General features: G+C 41.3%; 2 long non-coding RNA genes across 3 annotated transcripts; both read left to right on the top strand.

The window, feature by feature from the left end:
- The first annotated feature begins 445 nt into the window (after positions 1–445).
- Positions 446–12,759, top strand: LOC147756013 (uncharacterized). 2 transcript variants are annotated; one of them, XR_015326071.1, is made up of 3 exons: positions 446–2,454; positions 3,320–11,756; positions 11,973–12,759. It is a non-coding gene; the product is annotated as an uncharacterized LOC147756013 (long non-coding RNA). The 2 variants fall into 2 exon arrangements; XR_015326070.1 differs by lacking the exon at positions 3,320–11,756.
- Positions 12,760–17,152: 4,393 nt separating this feature from the next.
- Positions 17,153–21,231, top strand: LOC147756012 (uncharacterized). The gene is made up of 2 exons (XR_015326074.1): positions 17,153–18,280; positions 19,026–21,231. It is a non-coding gene; the product is annotated as an uncharacterized LOC147756012 (long non-coding RNA).
- The last annotated feature ends 296 nt before the right edge of the window (positions 21,232–21,527 follow it).

Genomic DNA, 21,527 nt, shown 5'->3' with positions numbered 1-21,527 from the left:
TAAACTCAGAATGTACGTAGCCGATAATTGCGACCGCGACGCTCCATTGATCCTCCCTTTATCAGCTACGTATTCTATAATATAATTGTGTCGTGCGTTTTTGTGTTACACATGAACTTATTAGATTTCAGGTGTCAATGCACTGCCTTCTTTTCCTCCTCTCTTGACACCGTATTAACTGTGCTCGGCACGTCTACGCAAAAACGGATCGAGCAAACGACAATAGCCCATCGTGGCTGTTTACGAGAACTTCTCTTTGATTTTATAGTTCGAAGGCAATGTCCCTAAATATCGTTGCAAATAGAACTGCCCCACGACGTTGCTTAGCTTGCCTTTTCAAATCGGCGTCTGCGAAAGATGTAGCTAGTCTGGTCACCGTTGAAGGAAACGGCTCGCGGTCGGTGGTCGAAATATGGCGCTGATGGCAGAGAGGCTGCCGATGTTAGCCATGGCAATACGATAATGTCGCTTGATAATACAGCGCCTAAATACGATACCCTTATGTGTGCATTATATGATCGTATCGCGATAATGCTAGCTTCTACAGGGAGCGGATGGATCCTGCAGCTGTAACCGGCGAAGCTCTTTTTCAACATACATTAGCACTATAGATACAGTTCGACACTATGATTACGACGAGTGTTGAGGTGGATTGGTTAAGTACAAGGGTAATAAGCGTTTCGTTCGGCGCCGTTTCTCTAATCATTGTAGTGCTATCTTGTCCTAATGAATGCAGGTGCATCGTGTCAATGGCAAAATGTACTATACTATACGATAGAGATAAGCAGCAGCTAGAAGCAGATGTTCCGCATGCTTCCTGTTTGTGTGTCTAATTGCATTCAGCGTATGTGTGGACGTCGTCTGCGCGTCAGTATATGCCGACAGCGCCATCTAGACGCTAGATATGCATATCATAGCGGTATATACGAGTGGTATGGAAATCGATACCAGTAGCTATGTCTATGTCGTTTTTCACAACCACGCTGCAACCCACCACGGCGCCGCCTTTAACCACAGTTTCTCTTTGCGATCGGCTGTTTGCTGCTGGTTACGGTGGCGGCGGTTATGCCAGGGCCTGCAGTGCAACAGGACTCTTTTGAAATCAGGTCTTCCCTGATCTCCATATGGCGAACGGGTACGTGATCGCACTTAAACGTAACAGCAACAAATGAAACGACAGCAGCTACTTGCTGCTAGCCACAGTTTGTAATCTGAATTCTGACGCCGTCAAAGCAGACGTCGACGCCATCAGCTAGCATCAGCCTCCAATAACGTCATAACTATGGCAACCCCGGCGTCAACGAAAAGCCAAAACGCTGACTCTAGCCGATGTCGCACCGCACAGTTAACCAGCATATCCATAGCAGTTCAGCCGTTACCACGAGCTACTATGGGCAATATGCAATATGATCATGTTGACGAAAAAACCGACTACGACCATTTATTTTTACCGGCGACGAAGACACGTTGGCATCGCAGACGCTGCTGCGATTTGCGCCAATCGTTTTCCGCTCTCTGCCGCCCTTCTGCTGTACGCCATTTTCTTTCACCGTCTCGCACAAACTGGGCCACGAAGTCCCCTTCGAGCATTTGGTCGTGACCACCGCCGCCGCTGCTGTAACATTCGCCGTTTCGTTCATTCATCTATTCACTCCGCGGCGAGAAGGGCTGCAACGGTACAAAAAGCCACAGTAGCTAATGATATTAACATCATCAATAATGACAGCGTCAAGTAGTTGGCTACCGTTAGCCGATCAGCGTTCCGTTTTGCCCTGGCGAGTAGCGACAACGATGCAAGCGATTCCAATAAAAATAACGACAACGACAAGCCTGGCAGTAATAACAACAACAGAAACCACAACAGCAATAACAACAAAAGCACCGACAACAGCGAAGCGATCATTCAATAGTTTGAGTTGTCCATCATCTTCTCGACTAGCATCGACGGTTAGGTGGCTTCGTAACGACGAACTTCGTTCACACAGTTCGTCGATGATCGTTGGACTCGCGCGGGGATACCACGGATCGCGCGAAGCGCTGCTGGCAATCACAGTGAGTTGCAGACCGTGGACGAAGACTGGAAGGACGGCATAGCTGTAGATACTGACATGGATGGAACAAGGTAGTTACCACAAGCGACGAGCGTAAACGCTTGTATAGATGGATTACTGTCTAATTGGCATTTATATTGGTGTTGCTGCAGTTCTTATTATTGTCAGGCGTTGCATGATATTCTCGTAGATGTTGTAGGTAACAAGTGTACGATGCGTATAAGGTTGTAGAGGGGCAAGTCAGGGTGTGATGGGATGCCTAACGACGATACCGAACGTAAAACTCCAAACCGGGAGACACCAGGGTCTCAGCGCGTGTCCGTACTTCCAAGCATTCGTGTCGCTTTAAGTGGTGTGTGGACATAAACTGTCAGGACGTGGAGAAAATTTAGACAAAAACTAGGTCAGTATAAAACAAAATGAACATTCTATAATAACTCAAGAACGAATTGCTCTTCAAAAATGTCTATAAATTTATCGTGAATGACTATTTAATAATATGCGTATTACTTGAGTATCAATATGGAAATGGAATAACAACTGCTACAAAAGGCTGTCGCGCACAGCTTCAGCACACAAAACACTGTTTTTAGATCTTCTAGCATTTTCGAGCTCAATATCCTTCCCAGTCTTAGGAGACGCTGGCGTCTACCGTTTGGTCCTTACTAAACGTCCCTGCGGTTCAATTCAAGAGGAGAAAAGGGTCAAACTATGTAAACCGCTTGCGACCTATCCTTATCACCGTTCCCAAAGGTCCCTTTTAGGTGATTTCAGACGCCGTCCTGCCGTTTTAATCTATATCCTCTCCGTATTATTATTTTCCTCTCTGACTTCACGACTCCAATTGTTGCGTGCAGTACGTAAACGCTTACAAGTATGAGGAGAAATTTGACTGGCTTCTCAGCCATTGTTGGCCTTTTATCGTTGTCTCCGAATATAGTATTTTGGCCTTAATGACGAGAAATAACACAGTATAATTAGTTGATGCAGCTCGTTCAGCTGCTCACCAGTCTCTGCTCAAATCTTCATCTGGCCCCATCGCGCTTCTTTCCCTCAGTCGTTTGCTGTTACTATCCGCAATACAGCTCCTATTGATCAGTTCGCTTAATCAGCCGCTCATAGAGGAGCCCTTGTGCCAGTCTTAAACTACAGTTTTGTCCTCTTCAGTTCATCCAGTACTTGCTATCGGCCGGCCGTGTCCAATCGACAATGTCATTATCGCCGTCGTCATGGCTGTAGTTATTAAAGCGGTGTGTTGTGCTTTACAGCTGTTTTTTGTTCGCCGATTTACATTGGCTCGACGGTACAGCCAACAGCGGCTGCGATACCAAACTAAACTAACCCACCGACGTACCACCCAGGACGTCCAAGGCCCACCGCACATGAATGAAGATAAATATTGGGAGAAGATAGGATTGCGCGACATAGAGACGCAAATGGTCAATAATGCAACACGAACACTGGCAAATATCGGGAACAGGACGAGAGTTGAATGATGAATGGAAGCTCGGCCTTCTCCGTTTTCGTTTCCCCTACGAAGGCAAAGAAAAAATACGAAGAGAAGCGAGGAACTGAAACTTCTGCTTGGTGCTTTGTTAGCACTTCACTTCATTGACGAACGGCACAGACCAACAGTTGTATTTTTGCGATAGCAGCGGACGAGTAGCGAAAGCCCTGTCATCAGGACCGGTCTCGCCCTCAAGCGATGTATCAGCGATTTAGCCTGACGTTCCGCGGAGCACCGCCAATTGATAGTTTGTACAGAACCGGTAGCATTCAATAGCTTTATCGTCCCCGAACCATGATGCTGATGATAATCGGCGACAGCATCGGCTGTGATTTGACCAACTATTATTAGAATAAAAGTTTGCCGGACTGTCCGGCTTTCTAGGGGTGAGTCGACGAATCAGCGATTGAACGAGCGTCCGGCTGTATACGACACCTGAATGAAATCAGTAAAACTGCAGCTGCAAGCCATTTGGTGTATGGGCAATTATAGATTGCATTCATTATATACATGCACAGAGATAGGTGATTGCATGCACATGTAGGCAGTCATTCCTATTTACAAATATGCGTATAATAACTTTTGTTGGCCTGTTTTCGTCACGTTACCTACTGTTCGGTTCGAACCATCGCACTGCATGATAAAGCGGCAGGCGGGGACAGAGATCATACTATCGAGATACAGAAAGCGAAGATCTGAGTGAAACGATGAAAATTGAGCTAATTTTTGGTCGATTATATCGTTTCAGAAGTAAAAAGGGCACAAAAAAAGAGACGATATAATTAGTTTACCATTATGATTAAACGGTTTATTTACGCAGTTTACTATGTCATCCCTTTCAAGTTGTTCGTACAATGCGCCTTGGCAGAACTCCACCATTTTTAACTAATAATACGTTGAAATGAATGAATGTAAAAGAGTTTTGTTGCTATTGCTCTACAGGTCTACGATCTATGACAAATTTAATATACTTTTGCGTGCAGTTCTACGTTTTAGCACAATTTATGTTTGGGTTGTTACGGCATCTATAGCGTCCGGATCATATTGCGCGTTCATTCGTAGAATTTTATATTCTAAATAAACGGCGTCGTCAAAGAAAATATCGTCTACATTGTTCTGAATACCGGTACGTCTCGCGAACAGTTTATAAAACATGTTCTAATTGCAGAGCCATTCTAGCATGCATAAGTATATAGAACTCCGGGGCATTATTACTATGAAAAATGTTTCCTGTCAACCACTGCGGATCGCCGTCCCTCATAAGCTAGCAAGCTGTCATCATCGAAGAAGGACACAAATTAAAACTATGACTTCTTTTTATAGCTCATTAAGCGCGACGCTCGTACAAAGGTTGGTTCTTCTCTATTAGTGTGTCGCACGCTGATCTGAGCTTCCAGCGTTGATATGTATAAAAGATGGCGTAGACACGACCTTTTATATGATAGCTTCTTTATTAATAGCAATTATAATCATAACAGCAGTGAACATTGACTTTTCTCAAGTTCGAAGGACACGTTTGACCGGTGGCCGCGCTGGAAACGCAGGCCACTTTGTCAAGACATGGATACTGCATACGATATTATAACGCACGCTTTTGTCTCTGCTGATTCAAATAAATCGTTTTAGACTTGTAAGCAAGCTCTAATGGATACTATGTAACACAAAAAATAAGGGCTAGTGCATTCGACTGGCCCGGAATATAACGTAAAGTGAACTGAATTAGATGATCGGTACCTTTTTTTGTTATTATTACGTGTGTGGCGTTGTTATTAGGTGGCGTAAATCGCGGGGGCCCTCGACGAGCTACCCAAAAATGTAGTATTTATAAAATAGAAAAAAAAATAGGGAGTAATTTATTACAGTAGCAATGTGTGAATACATACGAATTCAAGTCACGGGGACCACCTTATTAGAGGTAGAGGAAAAAACGCACGAGCCCAACTCGGTACTGGAAAATTGTTACAGAGTTAACATGTTGTTATCGTTTTTAATTATTAAGTATTTTTTCTTCTATCCTCTACATTTATAGACGAAAGGTGTAAATGTTTTTTTTTTTTTAATATTAATATGATACTACATTTATTAGATCTATACGTTCGTTATCGATATTGCTATATATTATAAAAAATTATCCTTTACAATAGTAGTAAAAGTAACTTTCTCTAAACGATAGGTTTTCCTTGGGTCCTCATTCAGCCATTTTTTCTTGATAGTTTGCTTATTTTCAATGATTTAGCGAGTCATTAAACGTATCTTCCCTGCAGTTCCTAGATATCGGCCTGTTGCAGATGTAATCTGAAAAACCGCAACAGCTTTAAGTACAACTATAAAGCTAGTGACACTTTTAACTGAACTTTATTGTCATTTTAACATGGTGGCAATTCGTTGGACTACTTTTACCAACCAAAATCTACATATCGTGGCCCGAGGCATCATTAGCACGGGCAAACTATGCCTATGGTTACAGTGTCGAAACCGGTGCGGTAAATGTATGACAAAATTCACATAGTCCTGAAATTAACGCAACAAAGCTAAACGATGCATTGAAACAAAAGCGAGTTTTGGCAAAGGCCGCCGGCTATGCTCCTAAACTGCGATGTCCTGTATGTGCTAAACCTGGACGTCGTAGGCTAAATTTGACAGATAGAATTAGAAAAAAAAAAGCTGTTTTGTCGGGTTGCGCGAACTTTTATTATAAATGTAAATAACTTGAATTGTGATGTGGTGGATGACTTGATAAAGTGCATTCAACTAAACTCGTTTCGCTATAAGAATGAACTGCCGATATTCACTGCTAAATAACTAATTAACTTAAATAATAACTTAATATTGAGAACAAAAGCGGCAGCAGTTGGCTAGCATTGCTGTTCGACGACCAGTACGAATGGTCAGCAACCATAAATAACATACGGACACTGATAAGTTTTGCTTTGCTTTCTGTCCACTCTGTCCTCGAAGGCACTGGCACGACGTATTAACAATTATGAAAATAGACGTTACAGCTGTTCCTGTCCTGGCAAAGATGTGATAATAATTTTGCAAGTTCGAATGCAGTCTGTGAATGCAAATGGAGTGCCTTGGCCCCGCCGTAATTCAAGCGCAATCACTCACTCAACCCCGGCGTCCATGTGCAACACTGCGCTGGATAGGCGCCGTTATAGCCGTCAGATCTTCTAATAGCACAAAGCGACAGTTGTTTTTGGAGACAATCCCACGAGTTTTCCAGCAAGGAATGAGCAGTCACTATATTGTTAGGAAAAGCCGCTTCGTTCATCCCTGTCGTTGTTTGCCCGAGCAGGACTCTTAGAAACGTAAGCGTGTGCAGCAATGTGTTCAATCAGGGACGTTTCGATAGAACGACGACAAGCAAACCCCAAAAATGTGATAACATAAATGAAAACACCAGCATCCGTAAATAAAAAGATCTGCTTGTTATCGTGACATCACGAACCAAGGCACGTCAATCTCTGGCCCCACGTGACGATAGTTAGTCCGCATAGTAGCATAAGGCCATTAATAATCACTAAGCAGGGACCTGCGTAATGCAGTTGGGGACTGTTGAGATGATTGTCACACTGACGGTTCGACAATCATCGACCGCCGAACAACGTTCACCTAGGAGTACTTAAATAAACTTGATTTCTTGGAAATTCATTCGTATCTTCTTGATGAACGTATCGAAGCCCTACATAAATCAATAATGACTTCTAGCGGCTTCTTATTCTCGCTGATTTAAATAAATTCAGGGACATTACGTATGCACACTCCCAAAAAGTTTGTCAAAGGTGACCTATATCGACTATGCTGAATAAGGATGCAACAAGCCAAGATAATGCTGAACCGAATTATAAAGGGAAGCATCTTCCTCTCCTTAACGTTCCAAATATCTCGTCACCATTGATCTGCTCAAGCAAGCAGGAGCTGCTATGAAAAAACAGGTCAACAACTCTATGAATTATGAGCTAACGTCATGGTCTCGACGATTGTAATTTTTTGCTCAATGAACTAATTCACAACGACAAAAGCTAGGAGAGGCAATAAAGATGAAAAAGGTGATCTCGGTTACGCACTATTAGGTTTGCAAGCTTATCTCTGGTATACGTTAAAAGGGACAGTAATAATAGAGACGAGGTTAGTTCATCGATTCTAAAGGCGAGACGAGATGGAGTGATAGCAGCGCGCCTTCAAAGGTGGCTGATCGTGGTCAGCATCATGCATTGTAAACATTAAAGTCAGTTATATATAATAAGAAATTAAAGGATTGACAATTTAACTGGGACCATCGAACTAGACGAAACGAGATACCTTATTCTGCTACTTTTATGCAATAGTAGAGTTCTGTGAGGCTTAGAATCTTACACTCAGAAAGCAGTGACTGTTCAAGTAGAAGTTCAGCCACTTTGGACTGACATATATATAATTATATATATATATATATATATATATATATATATATATATATGTATATATATAATCATCTTAACAGATATTACAACTCCAAAAATTGAGTCTAATACTAGTGGATATGTTTTGCCATTATGAAATACAATGTAGTACAAAAAGACGCAAGCATCACTCGATTTAACGACTCTCTAAAATAACTAATAGAAAATGAGATATAAGAGATAAAATATCTTTATTTTTAAGCAAATTTGTTAGTTGCTATATGTCTGTATATAAAAAAAAGTCACATCTTTAGGCTGTGCATTTTTTAAATTGCAAATACATAACAGTGTATAACTCTTCACTAATTTCAAACGAATTGGTTCTCTAGTTCTAATAATAATAAACTACTAAAGAATGTAAAAAGTTATAGGACTGAGCTAACCTATCACTCACAGATCTCTTTTATTACCAAATGATTGGTTAAACCACGGAACTCATACTTGCGGCATTACCCCAGGTCTGACTAATCTCGCCATCCCGTACAATGCAGATGCCTCTTGGCCTTCTACGAGAATCCAAAGGTATTTGATTTTGTTGGTAGCGGACAAAATAACACTGATCATCCACTGGCAAAAGATACTTCGTAGAAAATACCGGGGGACGCAATATAGCGCAGACCGCTCGTCCTATGATCAGGGAGCAATATATCGACCATATTTTACAAGCGTTGTTACCCTGCCTGCACATTAGCTTATCGATGTCTTGTTGTGTCCGTCTTACCACCCCACTTCGGCGTGAATTTTACGCAGCGCCTGTTCCTCCATCCGATCTGTGTTTTTAGTACACCCCGTTTCAAAGCATGGCAAAGCCAAGTCAACAATACCAGCAAGCTTTAGCTATTGTTCGCCGATGAGAGACAATTTTCTAAAATAGCAGTTGATAAGTCGAGCAAATTAACTATTTCTAAAATAACTAATCACTAAGCAATTTACGAAATGTTCATAATATCACTCAGCATCTAATGGCGATCGAACGAACGACTTAAAACTGTCATTTACCGAGCGTGCTTACTATCGATCTAATGCTTTGTGTCTAGGACATGATACCTAGTTACCTTGAACACTAACATCGAAAGTACTTGTGTCCGATTTTGTTGAGTTCAGCGAGTAACGAAATTTTGAGGAAGTTTCTTCAGACTACATGTAGAACGATTACAAACTAGATGACAACTCGATTACGGTTTTCGCTCAAGCAGACGGTTATTGTTCGTGTTATATTGCGTCTATCTGGAAGCTGTTGGTATTGTTACTATTTTTTTGTGCCACTGTTACGATAATGATTATTGCTGCTAAATCCACGATATACGCTTGACAAAGTTGATTTATAGTCCGCCTTCTCGTTTGTGTTGAGCTATATAGCTGCTTTGTAGGAAGTTGATCCTTTGATACATTTAATATGTATAGCAGGAAGGAGCAGCCCTTAAGCAAAGCAAAATTCACAAGGCACAGGAGCTATAAACCGAAGCCAATCTCGTGAAGTTCCTAAATTTAAGGCGTATGCCAAGCTAAACGCATTATTAAAATAAAATGCATAATTAATATATGGTACCAACAAGTAAAAGCATCTGCAGGATCACTATAACGAAAAGAATCCAGTAAAAAGAAAAAAAAAAAACGTTTCATATTTGTATTTGTTTCGCTTGGCAAATAGATAATGCATTAATGACATCATATCATCCATCCTTTCATACGTTCACTTATGTAGGTGCGCTTCGATTGATGTAGGATTCATTAAAGACAGCGTAATACCAGTCATCTGATGGTAAACAGACGAAGAAGAGACACTGGTACCTGTTGGTGACGCTTGCGTATTGGCTGAGCGTCACATTGTCGCAGAACAAAAACAAGAGCGTCTTTATCCAGGATGCCTTAATAATTGCATCGGCCTCAGTCTCTCGTTGGTCCCAAAGCAGCTGTAACTTCGACAGGTCACGAGTTCAAAGCTGTTGCAGGATTACTTTTCAACAGCAGCCAAACCAGTCTAGGAGGGAAAGCCAGTTCCAAGCCTGAAATTGTTTGGATTTGCCAACGTCGTGAAACAGCGCTATCTCGCGCAGTCCGTGTTTCCGTATAAAGAACAATCAGGACAACGGTGGCTATCATGGCAGCGGCGAAAATGCTGATTTTTATTCCTGTCCGCAGGATTTATCTATTCGTCTCTTTTCTTGTTAATATATTTTTCTTTAATTTTTACTTTCATAGACCGAAGAAGAATGGATATTTTACTCATTCTTTTTGATCGTGTGAACACCCTACGCGGGGTTAGCACTTGTCACTACGCTGCTGAATTAGAAAATATTTAGGCAAAATGAAACCGGCGTCGCAAGCCAGATTGGGAGTTCGTGTTGAAACGTCCGGCCGGTAGCTACCAGCCCGAAATTCAATTTAGAGCTATACTGAATTATAACTGCAGAAGTGATGCCACTGGTTGTCGATTTCAGCTGTGAGATGATATCCAGCTTTTTTGGCACAACTAGAAACGATGAAATTGTATTTCACTGAGCCTTACAACTGCAGGTTACCAACGAATATAAAAACGTATCATGCGCTAATACAGGATTTTTCGCAGGCCACGCTGTAGGGTTTTTCGAAAAAAAATGTGCCGTGGAAAGTGAACAATATGTTTTCTTCTTTAAAAACACTGCTGTTTGATACTTCGGGCTAGATGATGACATAACAGTTAATCTCTGTTTGCCCATCGACCATGGGCAACCATGTTAAAATACTTTTAGTAAATAATTGTCAAGTAGATTAAGTGCCAGGGTGCCTTCCGTCCAGCCTTAATCTATTACAATTCATAGGTATACATTAAAATGAACGTTCAGTAAGTAACTGTGGAAAATTTTAGGAATTTTAATTAAAACATAATACTGTTGAAACGTCACTAAAATTTATAACGGTCTATATAACGTATATATGAGTACGCTGCAATGGGCTATGTAAGCTTATTAACGATAACGTGTTTCATACATATTGGCTCGTTGATTTACCTATGGTCAGACCCCACAAGAGTGAGGCTATTACAAGCTGACGAACAGAGAAAATAAAAACTTTATCATCTATCCGAAATCAGATTAGTGAAATCTTCGAGGTAACGGTTAGTTTACAACGGCTAGGATAGACGCAGGTTTGTGTTCGTGGTTTTCTGCGGTTTACAGATTGAGTACGTAATCATATACCGGAAAACAAAATATAAATATATAAAGTAAAACATTATGAAATTCATCGTAGTGCATATTTCATACTATTCGTGACCCCCTTGGCAGAATAATTTCGAAGAAAATAGTGATGCTCTATCAAAAAGCAAAGTCAGCCAAACTTTTCGGAAGGGTTGATTCTCACTGATGATTTTTTCCAAGGAAAAAATGTGCCATCCACCAAAACTTGTTACTTCCTGTTTACTTCCCAGACTGAGCGTTACTCAAAAAACACGAATAAGTCGCTGGTACGAGTCAGTGCAGAAACAGAGATTATCCTATCGCGGCTACATATATATATATATATATATACTAGGTATTATAAAATATTGTTGACACTCTCTAGCCACCCCGTAGCGCAGTCTCTATGCGAAGCTCTGTGCGTTTAGCAGGCAATGTGTATTAATTTCAGCCACCGTTACTTTCAACTGCGGTGGCCACGTTCGTTCATTCCATGTGTCGAGATTTGAATCACAAGGTCCTACCCATTACAGCGAAAAAAAAAAGAAGCCTCACTCAGAAAAATTAAAAGGTCCAATACAGCCGAAACCTGAAGGTAACAGTATGTTAACGTTAGCGTAAGTTTCCTTCACAGAGTCAGATTGCGCGAACTCACTTACCCAGACGCTCAAATGCACATAACATGTGCACGCGCGCTAAATGAAAACTCCTCAGTTGGATCGCGTTGCAACCCCCGCTGGCTCCAACGGCATGAAAAACAGTATCTCCTCTTTGGCGTAAAAACTTCTGAATTTGATATGTGCTTTTGCAGATAGAACCGGTTTCGACTTTGTACCTGTCGTTTCGACCGACGACTAGCAGATGCGCTATGCCGTGTTGTTATGAACGAAGCTAGACTGATGTGGACACTTCGAAATAGCAAGTACATAGGTCAATTAAGGTGTTCGTATAAATTAAATAATAATAACAATCCGGTACTCGATACGACAGATAATAATACTGCTGACGAATCCTGTGATATGCGTGGCATTTTGTCGACCCGCTAATCTGTTTCCCCACCTATTTCACTGACTTACCCCTTATCAAAACGCCACTTTCCTCCCGATAGAAGTCACAACGTCTCGTTTCAACCGCAAATCACTACGACGAAAACGAAGAAGCACTGATCCTGATTCTGTCTATCGGAACGCCAAAGCTATGCGAAATTAAAAACAACCCAACAAAATAAGACGACACGCTGGATTTCATAGCGGATATATAAAATCAGACCTTTATTCGTATGGCATTTTCGACGCTGGCAGATATCTGTTGATTGGAGGATAAACAGACCCATATTGTAACTTTTATCTGTTATTACGGACAATGATCGTACGCCTATAGAAATCCCGAATAGTTATTCTTTGCTCCTTCTGCTTTAAACTTCGCCCAAAGTAAATACCAGTAAACACACCGGCTATAATAGTAATATATAACACCAACGTCGCGAAACAAATGAAACGTACGTAGGAGATGCTATTCATAAAGAGTGTTCTGAGACGGATTATTAAATTATAATAAATTACAAATGTACAGATTTTTAATAAACTGTAGGCGAAAAAGTTTGTTGCATTTTTATTTGATTTAATTAATGTATAATTTTCATTTAGGACGTTATAATAGGTTTTGAAAAGCATCGAAGGATCGAACAAAAAGAGTGCTTTCCGAGCGTCTCATATTCAATTCTAGACCACGAAATTGGAGGAAATTGCTAGAGTTCCGGGAACAGATTAACTCTGGACTTTATGTAAAAAATTTATCATATTTTTTCTGGGTAATACTTACCGAATCATTAGTTGCTAAATTAACTGAGCTAAGTAGGCATTCCCCAGAGAAAACATGGTAAGTTTTATTTAGTTAATTTAGCAACTAATGGTTCGGTGTGTCGAGCTCAGGAAATCGCTAATTTAAACTTACGCTATATACGTACATTATCAATGAAAGCTGACATTTCTCGTGTTCGATGATACTTTTCAAAAGCGATATAAATATCCCGATGGAAGAGTCAGCTTGGGACGAAGGCTGACGTACATAAGGTGCACAAATCACGTTGAAACATGTTTGCTTCAATTCTATTTCGTGAAATTTATCTCTAGTTCACTAGAAAACACACTTAACGTCAGGGCCGATTCTTCATAACGTGAAGACACGTAACGTAAAGCTAACGTAAAATGTTCACGCAATAAAATCGTCATTCTCTCCATGTCATTCTGAGGCTAAATAGGTTTTTCGCAACGACTAACTATACCTATATTGTTGTCTGATCGTTATCACTTGATCGCCTTGAACATCTAACTGTTAGACAAATCACCTCAAGAGATTTGGTAACTCTGAAGGCTCATGAAAAATAAGGGAGCGCAACAAAGGGCCCCATTGCTTGGGTAATGGGGTACCAGCGACCTACAGTCTGGTTCGACCGCTGCACCGGCGCAAGCATCTGGAAGAGGTAAAACGGTCTCCTTCGCTGACCAAGTTGATAGGTGGCCATGGCTGTGACGACAAACCGTCTTCCATTTACATTTAAATCACAAAACGATAGAAGTAGAATGGAAAAGTAGTTGTGTAATAGATTATATCTTATTATTTTCCACGCTGCCCAGCCTGATATTTAAGCAGACATGAAATTTCGTGCGTAATTGTTTTTGAATCGCAAGCAATCACTGAAGTGTCACTGACTGTGCGGATTCGTCGCGGGAAATCAGGCTTTCATGAAGATAAAAAATAGAAACTTTTAATCATAAACGCAGTGTAATATGTAGATTGTGAACTAACAAGTATGTACATGTAATAACGTTGATTCGTACAACCCTTCAACTTTGATCAAGAGTTATCGAGCATATTTTTCATGCACGATCACGGTAATTTAGTTGGATTGAACTTCTCTATACTTTGCTGTTGTCTGCACCAATTTCGGTTAGCATTATTTAGTTGCACTTCCAGTTCTTTCTATTGGTATTCGTCAGCGTTGTTGTATAACTTTGTATGTTAACTATTTTTTTGTCACATCTGTTAAGTAGACTATGGTTTGATACGGCAGAATCGATGTAACTGCGTATTTATGCAGATCAGAACCTTTAAGTAAGTTCCATTTATCATCAATATGTGGCTGGGAAAGCAATGGCCTTGTATACACTAAGTCAAGAAGCCTGTATACACTGTTATAGTTCGAGTATCCACCAAGTCGACCTGTAGGGCGCAAGTGGAATTGTGATATGTCGTTCGTAACAGCCAATCAGCCTATGATGAAGGTCGTCCCAACCCAACATTGATGGGTCGCTTTGCCTTGTTTACCCAATCACGAGTACTAGAAGGCCTCTATATGAATAAGAGGTTACATATGACGTTAGAGGTGTAAAATAAGGCAGAACTTGCTAATGCCTGAAAGAAGTTAAGAAAATCTATCGACTGTGATTAACGATTAAGTACCTAACTACCATCATTAATTTCGTGACGTTCTCTAGTAGTTGTTCAGCAGCTGTACCTGGAACTTGGACACTGAATATCATTATCAGTACGAAATATTTTTCAAGGTTGAATCAATTTCATGTTAGTCTCTTTGTCCCAAACGAAGCCCAAAGGCTAGAAAATGTGTAGATGGCCCAATCGTTACTAGCTATGGTCTTAGTACTGAGGTATTTCCTAGTATAAAATCCCCATCTGGCAGAGTAGCCTCCTTAAAACGAGTAATTCTACAGGCTGGAAAATGGCTAAACCAGGCGGCTTATCCAATTACTATTGTTCTAAATACAGTACGTTATATCTCTAATTTGTGTTTCATGGAGTGAATTCAAATGTTCCACGATTGCTTTCCATTGACAAGGTTATAGCAACCCCTATGTCATCGGACCAACAAACATACTCACCCGCTACTCATATTCGTATATGAGTCTGACTCGTGTACATATATATGCTGCCAACCTGCTTCTTTCAAATATGCAGTCCGTCGTTTCTTTTACAGTGAACTGTGTGCATAGGCCATCACGGATGAATAGTATACCATTTATGATCAAATGAACAAAAAGTAAATTTGTTTCCCCAATTGTACCTTATTTTCATTCGATCCAATCATTACATAGTTGTCTCTTCGTCAGTGATTTTACATAGTCATTATGACATCGTTGTGGTGCTTTTCATTCGGCTACCTATATGAATTGACTGTTCGAACCACCGCTGCGCCCTGGTCACTTTGCCCGACGCGCAATGCTTCAACCATCCGCAGATCGCCCCGGGTCCTCGACGGACCCAGCTTGATACGATTCAACGTGTTGACAATGACGCGACGTCGTGTTGTCATACTTAGATTGCGCGATATTATAGTAAAAAGACGATAAAGTAGTCGGTTCGGTTTCAATGAATGCGACCAGCATCGGCCGTAATGACGACAACACTGTTACAGACGCTGACCGACCATCGAACAGTATCATAACACTACCGAAGAGCTGACGTCGAACACCAACCGAAAAAATGATACCATTCAAAGATGAGCGCGCCAAATTTTCGCGTGCCAGTTACAGAGCAACATTGATTGTCTTCACTGTTCGTACTGCGCTCTAATTTCAAGCGTCGCTAATTAATCCAAACTAGTTAACAAGACAAAACCGCTCATTATATCCACCACGGGTTTAACCCCAGCAGCAGCATTCAACGTCGTAGCTGCACCGAAAATTGCTTGCTACAAGTGGATTATAGTTGATACCTAAGAAGGGGCAAAGTTAGGGCAAGGTTTGGTATTGGGGGGAAAACGAGGCCAGAAAAGCGGGTATCAACAACAGCCGCAATTTAGATAAACGTATCCGTATTATTACTGTTTATTGCGCGCTTGATATCATTGTTATCGCCGGATTACCTCTGTTCTGACATAATACCACCACCACCACCACCACCACAATCAACATCTGTGGTCGTTTTTATTGCACCGAATAGGCCCAATGGTACTTTGGCATATCATAGAGGCGACGAATAGTAGTATGTCCTTATTATTAAAGGAAGGGCCACTCTGATTTAAACAGCTTGCCGACAACTGGATAAGTGTGTAAATCTGTATGGTCTCTTAATCTTGATGTCACGCTAGCTGAGATTATTTTTCCGACTTCAACTGTTGCCGTTGCAGACCAGGCCTATTACAAAATATCTTAATCCACTCAACGTCACTTCTCTAAAATACAACACCTATGTGAATACACAAAAAAGTAATTCAGCAATAAAAATGTTCGTTCGTAAAGGTTCTAAACTGTACATACAACTGTATAAATTGTTTAGTATATGGGCCACCGGTGCGGGCCAAGGTAGAAAGCTTATCGAGGCTTAACAAGTCTGATAGAGACAACTGAAAAATGTATAAAGCCATGATTCTAATTATGCAGCACGACGTAACGTATGGCGGTATGTTTCAATTAATCGGAGCAAAATAATGAAAAAATGCATAGACTTCTCATGAATGCCTGCAGCGGTAAAAACAAAAGCTACCGCGAAGGGCGCAGCGGACAATAATTTCTTTGGCGGATAGCACACAAGCTACAGCGCTTGCCACTAATCTATGCTATGTTGTTGTACCCCTTTATTGAGAAACAGGGTGTGTTACAATAAAACTTTCGCATGAAGTCCAAAAGCAACAGGATGCTCTCGACTTCAAAACCTCCGGCGTCTAACCGTCTCTCGATCTTCCGGACAGCCGGAGAATGAAAGTACTCAAAAACACTAAAGAACACCTAAGTGGGGTACCCATTCTAGAGAACGATGCAATAAATATCACCTAGACTGATTTGTGACCTCGCTTCCAAGCAGGATTCAATAGTGCGAAGCCTTCAGTTGTCTGTGAATACTGCGTTTAATACTAGACTAATAGTGCAAGCCCGCTGATTATTAAAATGTGCGCTTCACCGGTATATCTTTATATGCTGAGTATTCTATCGAAAAACCACATAAGCTCGTTATGTACGATTAATACGACGTTGATTTTACTGTTAGTTTACTGATTTTACTGAAGTTACACACATACACATGTTATGCGCATATAACTAATAATCCAGCTACGTTAGGCCCTTCGGCCGACATGGAACAGCACGCAATTGGAGCAGGGTACGCATTCAGACTCTGTATTGTCTATTAGCTTATTGTTCAGCCAAAAGCTTCAGTAAATCCATCGGATGGCTGTCAACATTAGATTATGGGGTGTGCCATACTGAATACCGTAAATACGGTACCGTATGCGAAATACACAACATATAGATATGCCCATACGACTAACTACATCCGTCGTATGTGAACCAATGTAGCCTATTTAAAGCGAGAAAACAGCGCGCTCTATGCGCGAAGTGAAATATGGCTTCACCGTACAATTCTCTATCAACATCGTTTGGCAACAATGTTCGATGCGGGAGAAAATCTTTACGTGACTTCATGTGTCTAGTCAGCCTCACGCAAAGCCGCCAACGTTGCCTTTGTCTATGGTTTATGTGTTGACGCTACTGCTGTTTATCGTGATTAGGCCTCATCATTTCTAGCGTCAAAAGCAGCATCCATACCAGGAGCGAGCTGAATATCGGCTGCGTCACCGAACGTAGACGACTCAACTCCGACGTCGACGCTTACATAAACCATTCAAGCAGACCGTCTAGCTATGATCGCCGTCCGTGTACAATCGATGCGTAGCTACTAAATATCCTTTCGCCCTACCTGTTTCTCTAATGACACGGGAATTGATTGATCTGTGCGTAGTCATCGCACGCAATAAAAAAACAACTTCGGCCTCAAGCGTCGGATCGACTTGGCGACGCCAACGACTACAGCAATTATATTAACATCGGTGTTAGCACCGACTTAGATATCTCGTGGTGATAACAATAGGGCGTAGCAGTGAGCTGAAGGTGAAGACGGAATGCCGCAAGATTTGACGCAGACGATTCTCGCATGATTACATGAATGTTGGGCATGGGCCCTGTGCGGAGGAGAACAACGAAAAACTACGGTTTAGTCTAACTATATGTTGTATTATGTATAGTGCAGAAGTGGACGGCAGGACTAACAGCGACAAAATGACATTTCAAAAAAGGAGGAACGGAATCTACGTCTTCTTCGGCCACTGTGAGTAATAATAAAATGAGAGTTCTTAGCAACAGCCATAGGAAAAGGTTTGATATATGTAACGGATGTGCAAGCAAAGTTCAATGTGAATTTGTTCAGAGGGTGTTTGTGGGAAATTTTCGTATATATATATATATATATATATACGAATTTTTCGAATATATATATATATACGAAGATTTTACTGGAAGATTATAGGAGCACACAAATGAGGCTCTTACGACATTAATAGATTGCTGTTGCAATAATCCTAAATACTGACGAACGACAAAATGTCTAGAAAAAATTGAGGGCCGACTATGAATGATTATTATAAAAATTCACTATCGCAAATAAATGTATTTTTTACTCATACAATCACACCTCTTGTATAGCGTACTCCTTGTCGGAATTAATCCCGAAGGAAACTAATTTCAATAAAACTGAAAAGTACGGCCATCATCCTGTTAAGATTAATGGAATCCTACTGGCGTAAACATTAAATTAAATAACTTTAAACACTTTGTGCAATTGAACATCCCTTAAATGGAACAAAAACTTACGGACAGGGATAGTAGTACTTCCTCAGAGTTAGCCCTGATGATTTAGTCAAGCAACGATATGAAAAAATAACTAATAATTAATTAATTAATAAAAATTATGTATAATAGACAGAATTCGGCGAAACAGCCTGGTTCTTTCATGATCGTCCAGCTATAAAGCTTCACATATTTAAAATAAATTGATAATTTCTCGCACATTTCAGACTACGTTCAATCGAGGTCGACACGATCTGTTACCTCCATCGTCTCTCATCGTGCACAATGTATATATTCTCGAACAGAGACCCGAGCACAGCGAGAAAAGATTGCAAATAATACCGAAAATATGAATTTCTACTAGCAGGAGCAACGACAGGAAATGGCAAACTTGCAGAAGTACTGGTACTGTAGAAGAATGGGAATAGTTATAGTAGATGTTTTTGGCGTTTCGAGCATAGGAAAAGTCAGCATCGCCATTAGCATCATAATACCTGTAGTTGTTGTCTTCATAATAATAGCATCGTTGTTAATACTAATAATCACCTAAAAGAACTTCCCGACTTCTAAGGCAAGGCCCCACTTAAGTTGTCTTTTCCCGGACTCCACATCTATGATCTGAAAACAATACCAGGCACTTTGTGTATCCACTACAGCATCAATAGCACCAATAGCCTTGCCGATTCATTTCAGCTCAAGCATTAGCAGCAACAGCAATTACCGTTACCAACGCCAGCTTCGCAGCTCACTACTGCTGCCATAGGGGTTTTAATTGGCAAAAAAAAATGTGCTAAAATTAGCATCCGTTGACAGCTGTTGTTACCACTTTCGAAGGCAAAGCGCTGGGCGAGTGAAGGAAAGTAAACAAACTCGATATTTATATTCATGCATCTCAGCAGATCAATCACAACTTCAAAAAAGCAGACGAATAGGCAGCTACGTGTTGTAAACAAACGAAGCTGCCCATAAATAAAGCTAGTATTAGTGATACTCATAGCCAAAGCAATTCAACGATTCTATGACGCGGAGTCCGCTGCACCACAAAAACGAAAATTGACCCTACCCATCTCCGTCGTAGTACGGACATCGAAGGCCTGTTCGGTGGCCTGCACTTTGTGGCTTCTCCATCGTCGATTGGTAGCGTTGCTGACGCCAGAACCGCGGCCGTATTTACGTTGCTAGGACAATCGCTGGGCACTGAGTAACTCCTACAAGACAACAAACGGCCAGCCGTCGTAGTATAAACTTTTTTTAGCTAGCAAGCGGACGTAATGTTACACAGTTAAAGCTAAACACGCCACAGCAAGAGGAAGATGTCTCGTTAGCTGGTGCTATTAGTTGTCGATACTACTTTGCATCGAACGAAAAATAAATTGATGAGAAAAAGAGCCGAAGAGCTTTAGACACTGGGACGCCTGAAGAAATTCGGTGATAAAAGAGAGAGAGAAAGAAAAGATCGGTGAGCGAAGTCCGTTGAAATCTTAACTAACTGAAGCAACCTTTGTGATTAGCTAACGGCGACTGGAAAACTCGGCTCCGCTATTTCAGTTGAACGACAAAAAAGAACGAACGACGTCGACGTCGATACCGGCATGGAGCTGTCTATCTCTCCGGCTAATAGCCGCTGCCACCATCATCTACGTTACTGTTGTTGTCAAGTCTGAACTTCAAAAAGCGAAGCTCCGGCTTGAAGATACGCTGTCAGCTTCCTTAGCATTGTCCATCAGCCCAATTCAATGGCTCGAGACAACAAACTGACGGTCATCCGGCGCGAGTGCCGTAGAATTATTCGTAATCTGACAACCCCCAGACAGATCACGGTCCACAATCCGTCCAGCAGCATACTGCATCTAGCAGGGTAGACGGCTGCATCGACTGCAGTAGTAACATTATCGTTCGTGAACTTGGGCACGTTTCGCGCAACGGCTTCTTACCACAATCCAGTAACGACAATATCGCGAGCTATAGCTGGCTATCGGCGGAGGCGATAACAACGGCGGAGCCGACATAGTATAAGAACTATCCCGTTTATAGTCTACATTGTCTGTACTACATTATAACAGCATGTAGAATAGTGAAAAGCGGTCGCTGATCAAAGCGGCCGTCTTTATATTCTTAACTTTAAACGGCAAGCTTCGTATAGATGATGGACATTAGCGATAGTATCACCAGCGCACCCGATGCCGTGATGACCGAGTGGTCCGTCGGGCTTTTTCACGAACGTAATCTGGACGCCGAATGAAAGAAACTCCATTATTTTCACGTAGATCAGTGAAACGCTTACATATGTCAACACGTGGGGGCGACACCTGCTTATGGAAATAATTTAGCTTTTGCTGGGCATCTTCATGGCTGTTTGTCCTGGAGCGGCGCCAGAACCAAAGTCATGATTCGAGAGCTCATGCCTAGCAGCTTTCAACCTGCCACAAGCGATGCTATATGAGCGTATCTCTCGTGAATCGAGCGCGGAGCTTCGCAAGCTGAGCCTCATACTGGCTTCTCTATTTTCTATTCATTAATGGTACATGAGAGTAATGATCATGACTGATACTATAGCTGTAACGTTGCTGTTATCGTAGCTAGTAACAGATGATTGTAAATTAATCTGAAAACGTGCGTACACGAATATAGATGTACTAATGCTTACCACCGGCAAAGAGATAAGCGATGATACGAATGTATCGCGGTTCCTGTTCGCGTGTCTGTGTGGCCGTTGGTGACGATTATTA

This window comes from Varroa destructor, unplaced genomic scaffold (assembly GCF_002443255.2).
Source record: "Varroa destructor unplaced genomic scaffold, Vdes_3.0 BEIS01000004.1, whole genome shotgun sequence".
NCBI lineage: Eukaryota > Metazoa > Arthropoda > Arachnida > Mesostigmata > Varroidae > Varroa > Varroa destructor.
This window is presented reverse-complemented; position numbering and strand designations above follow the sequence as displayed.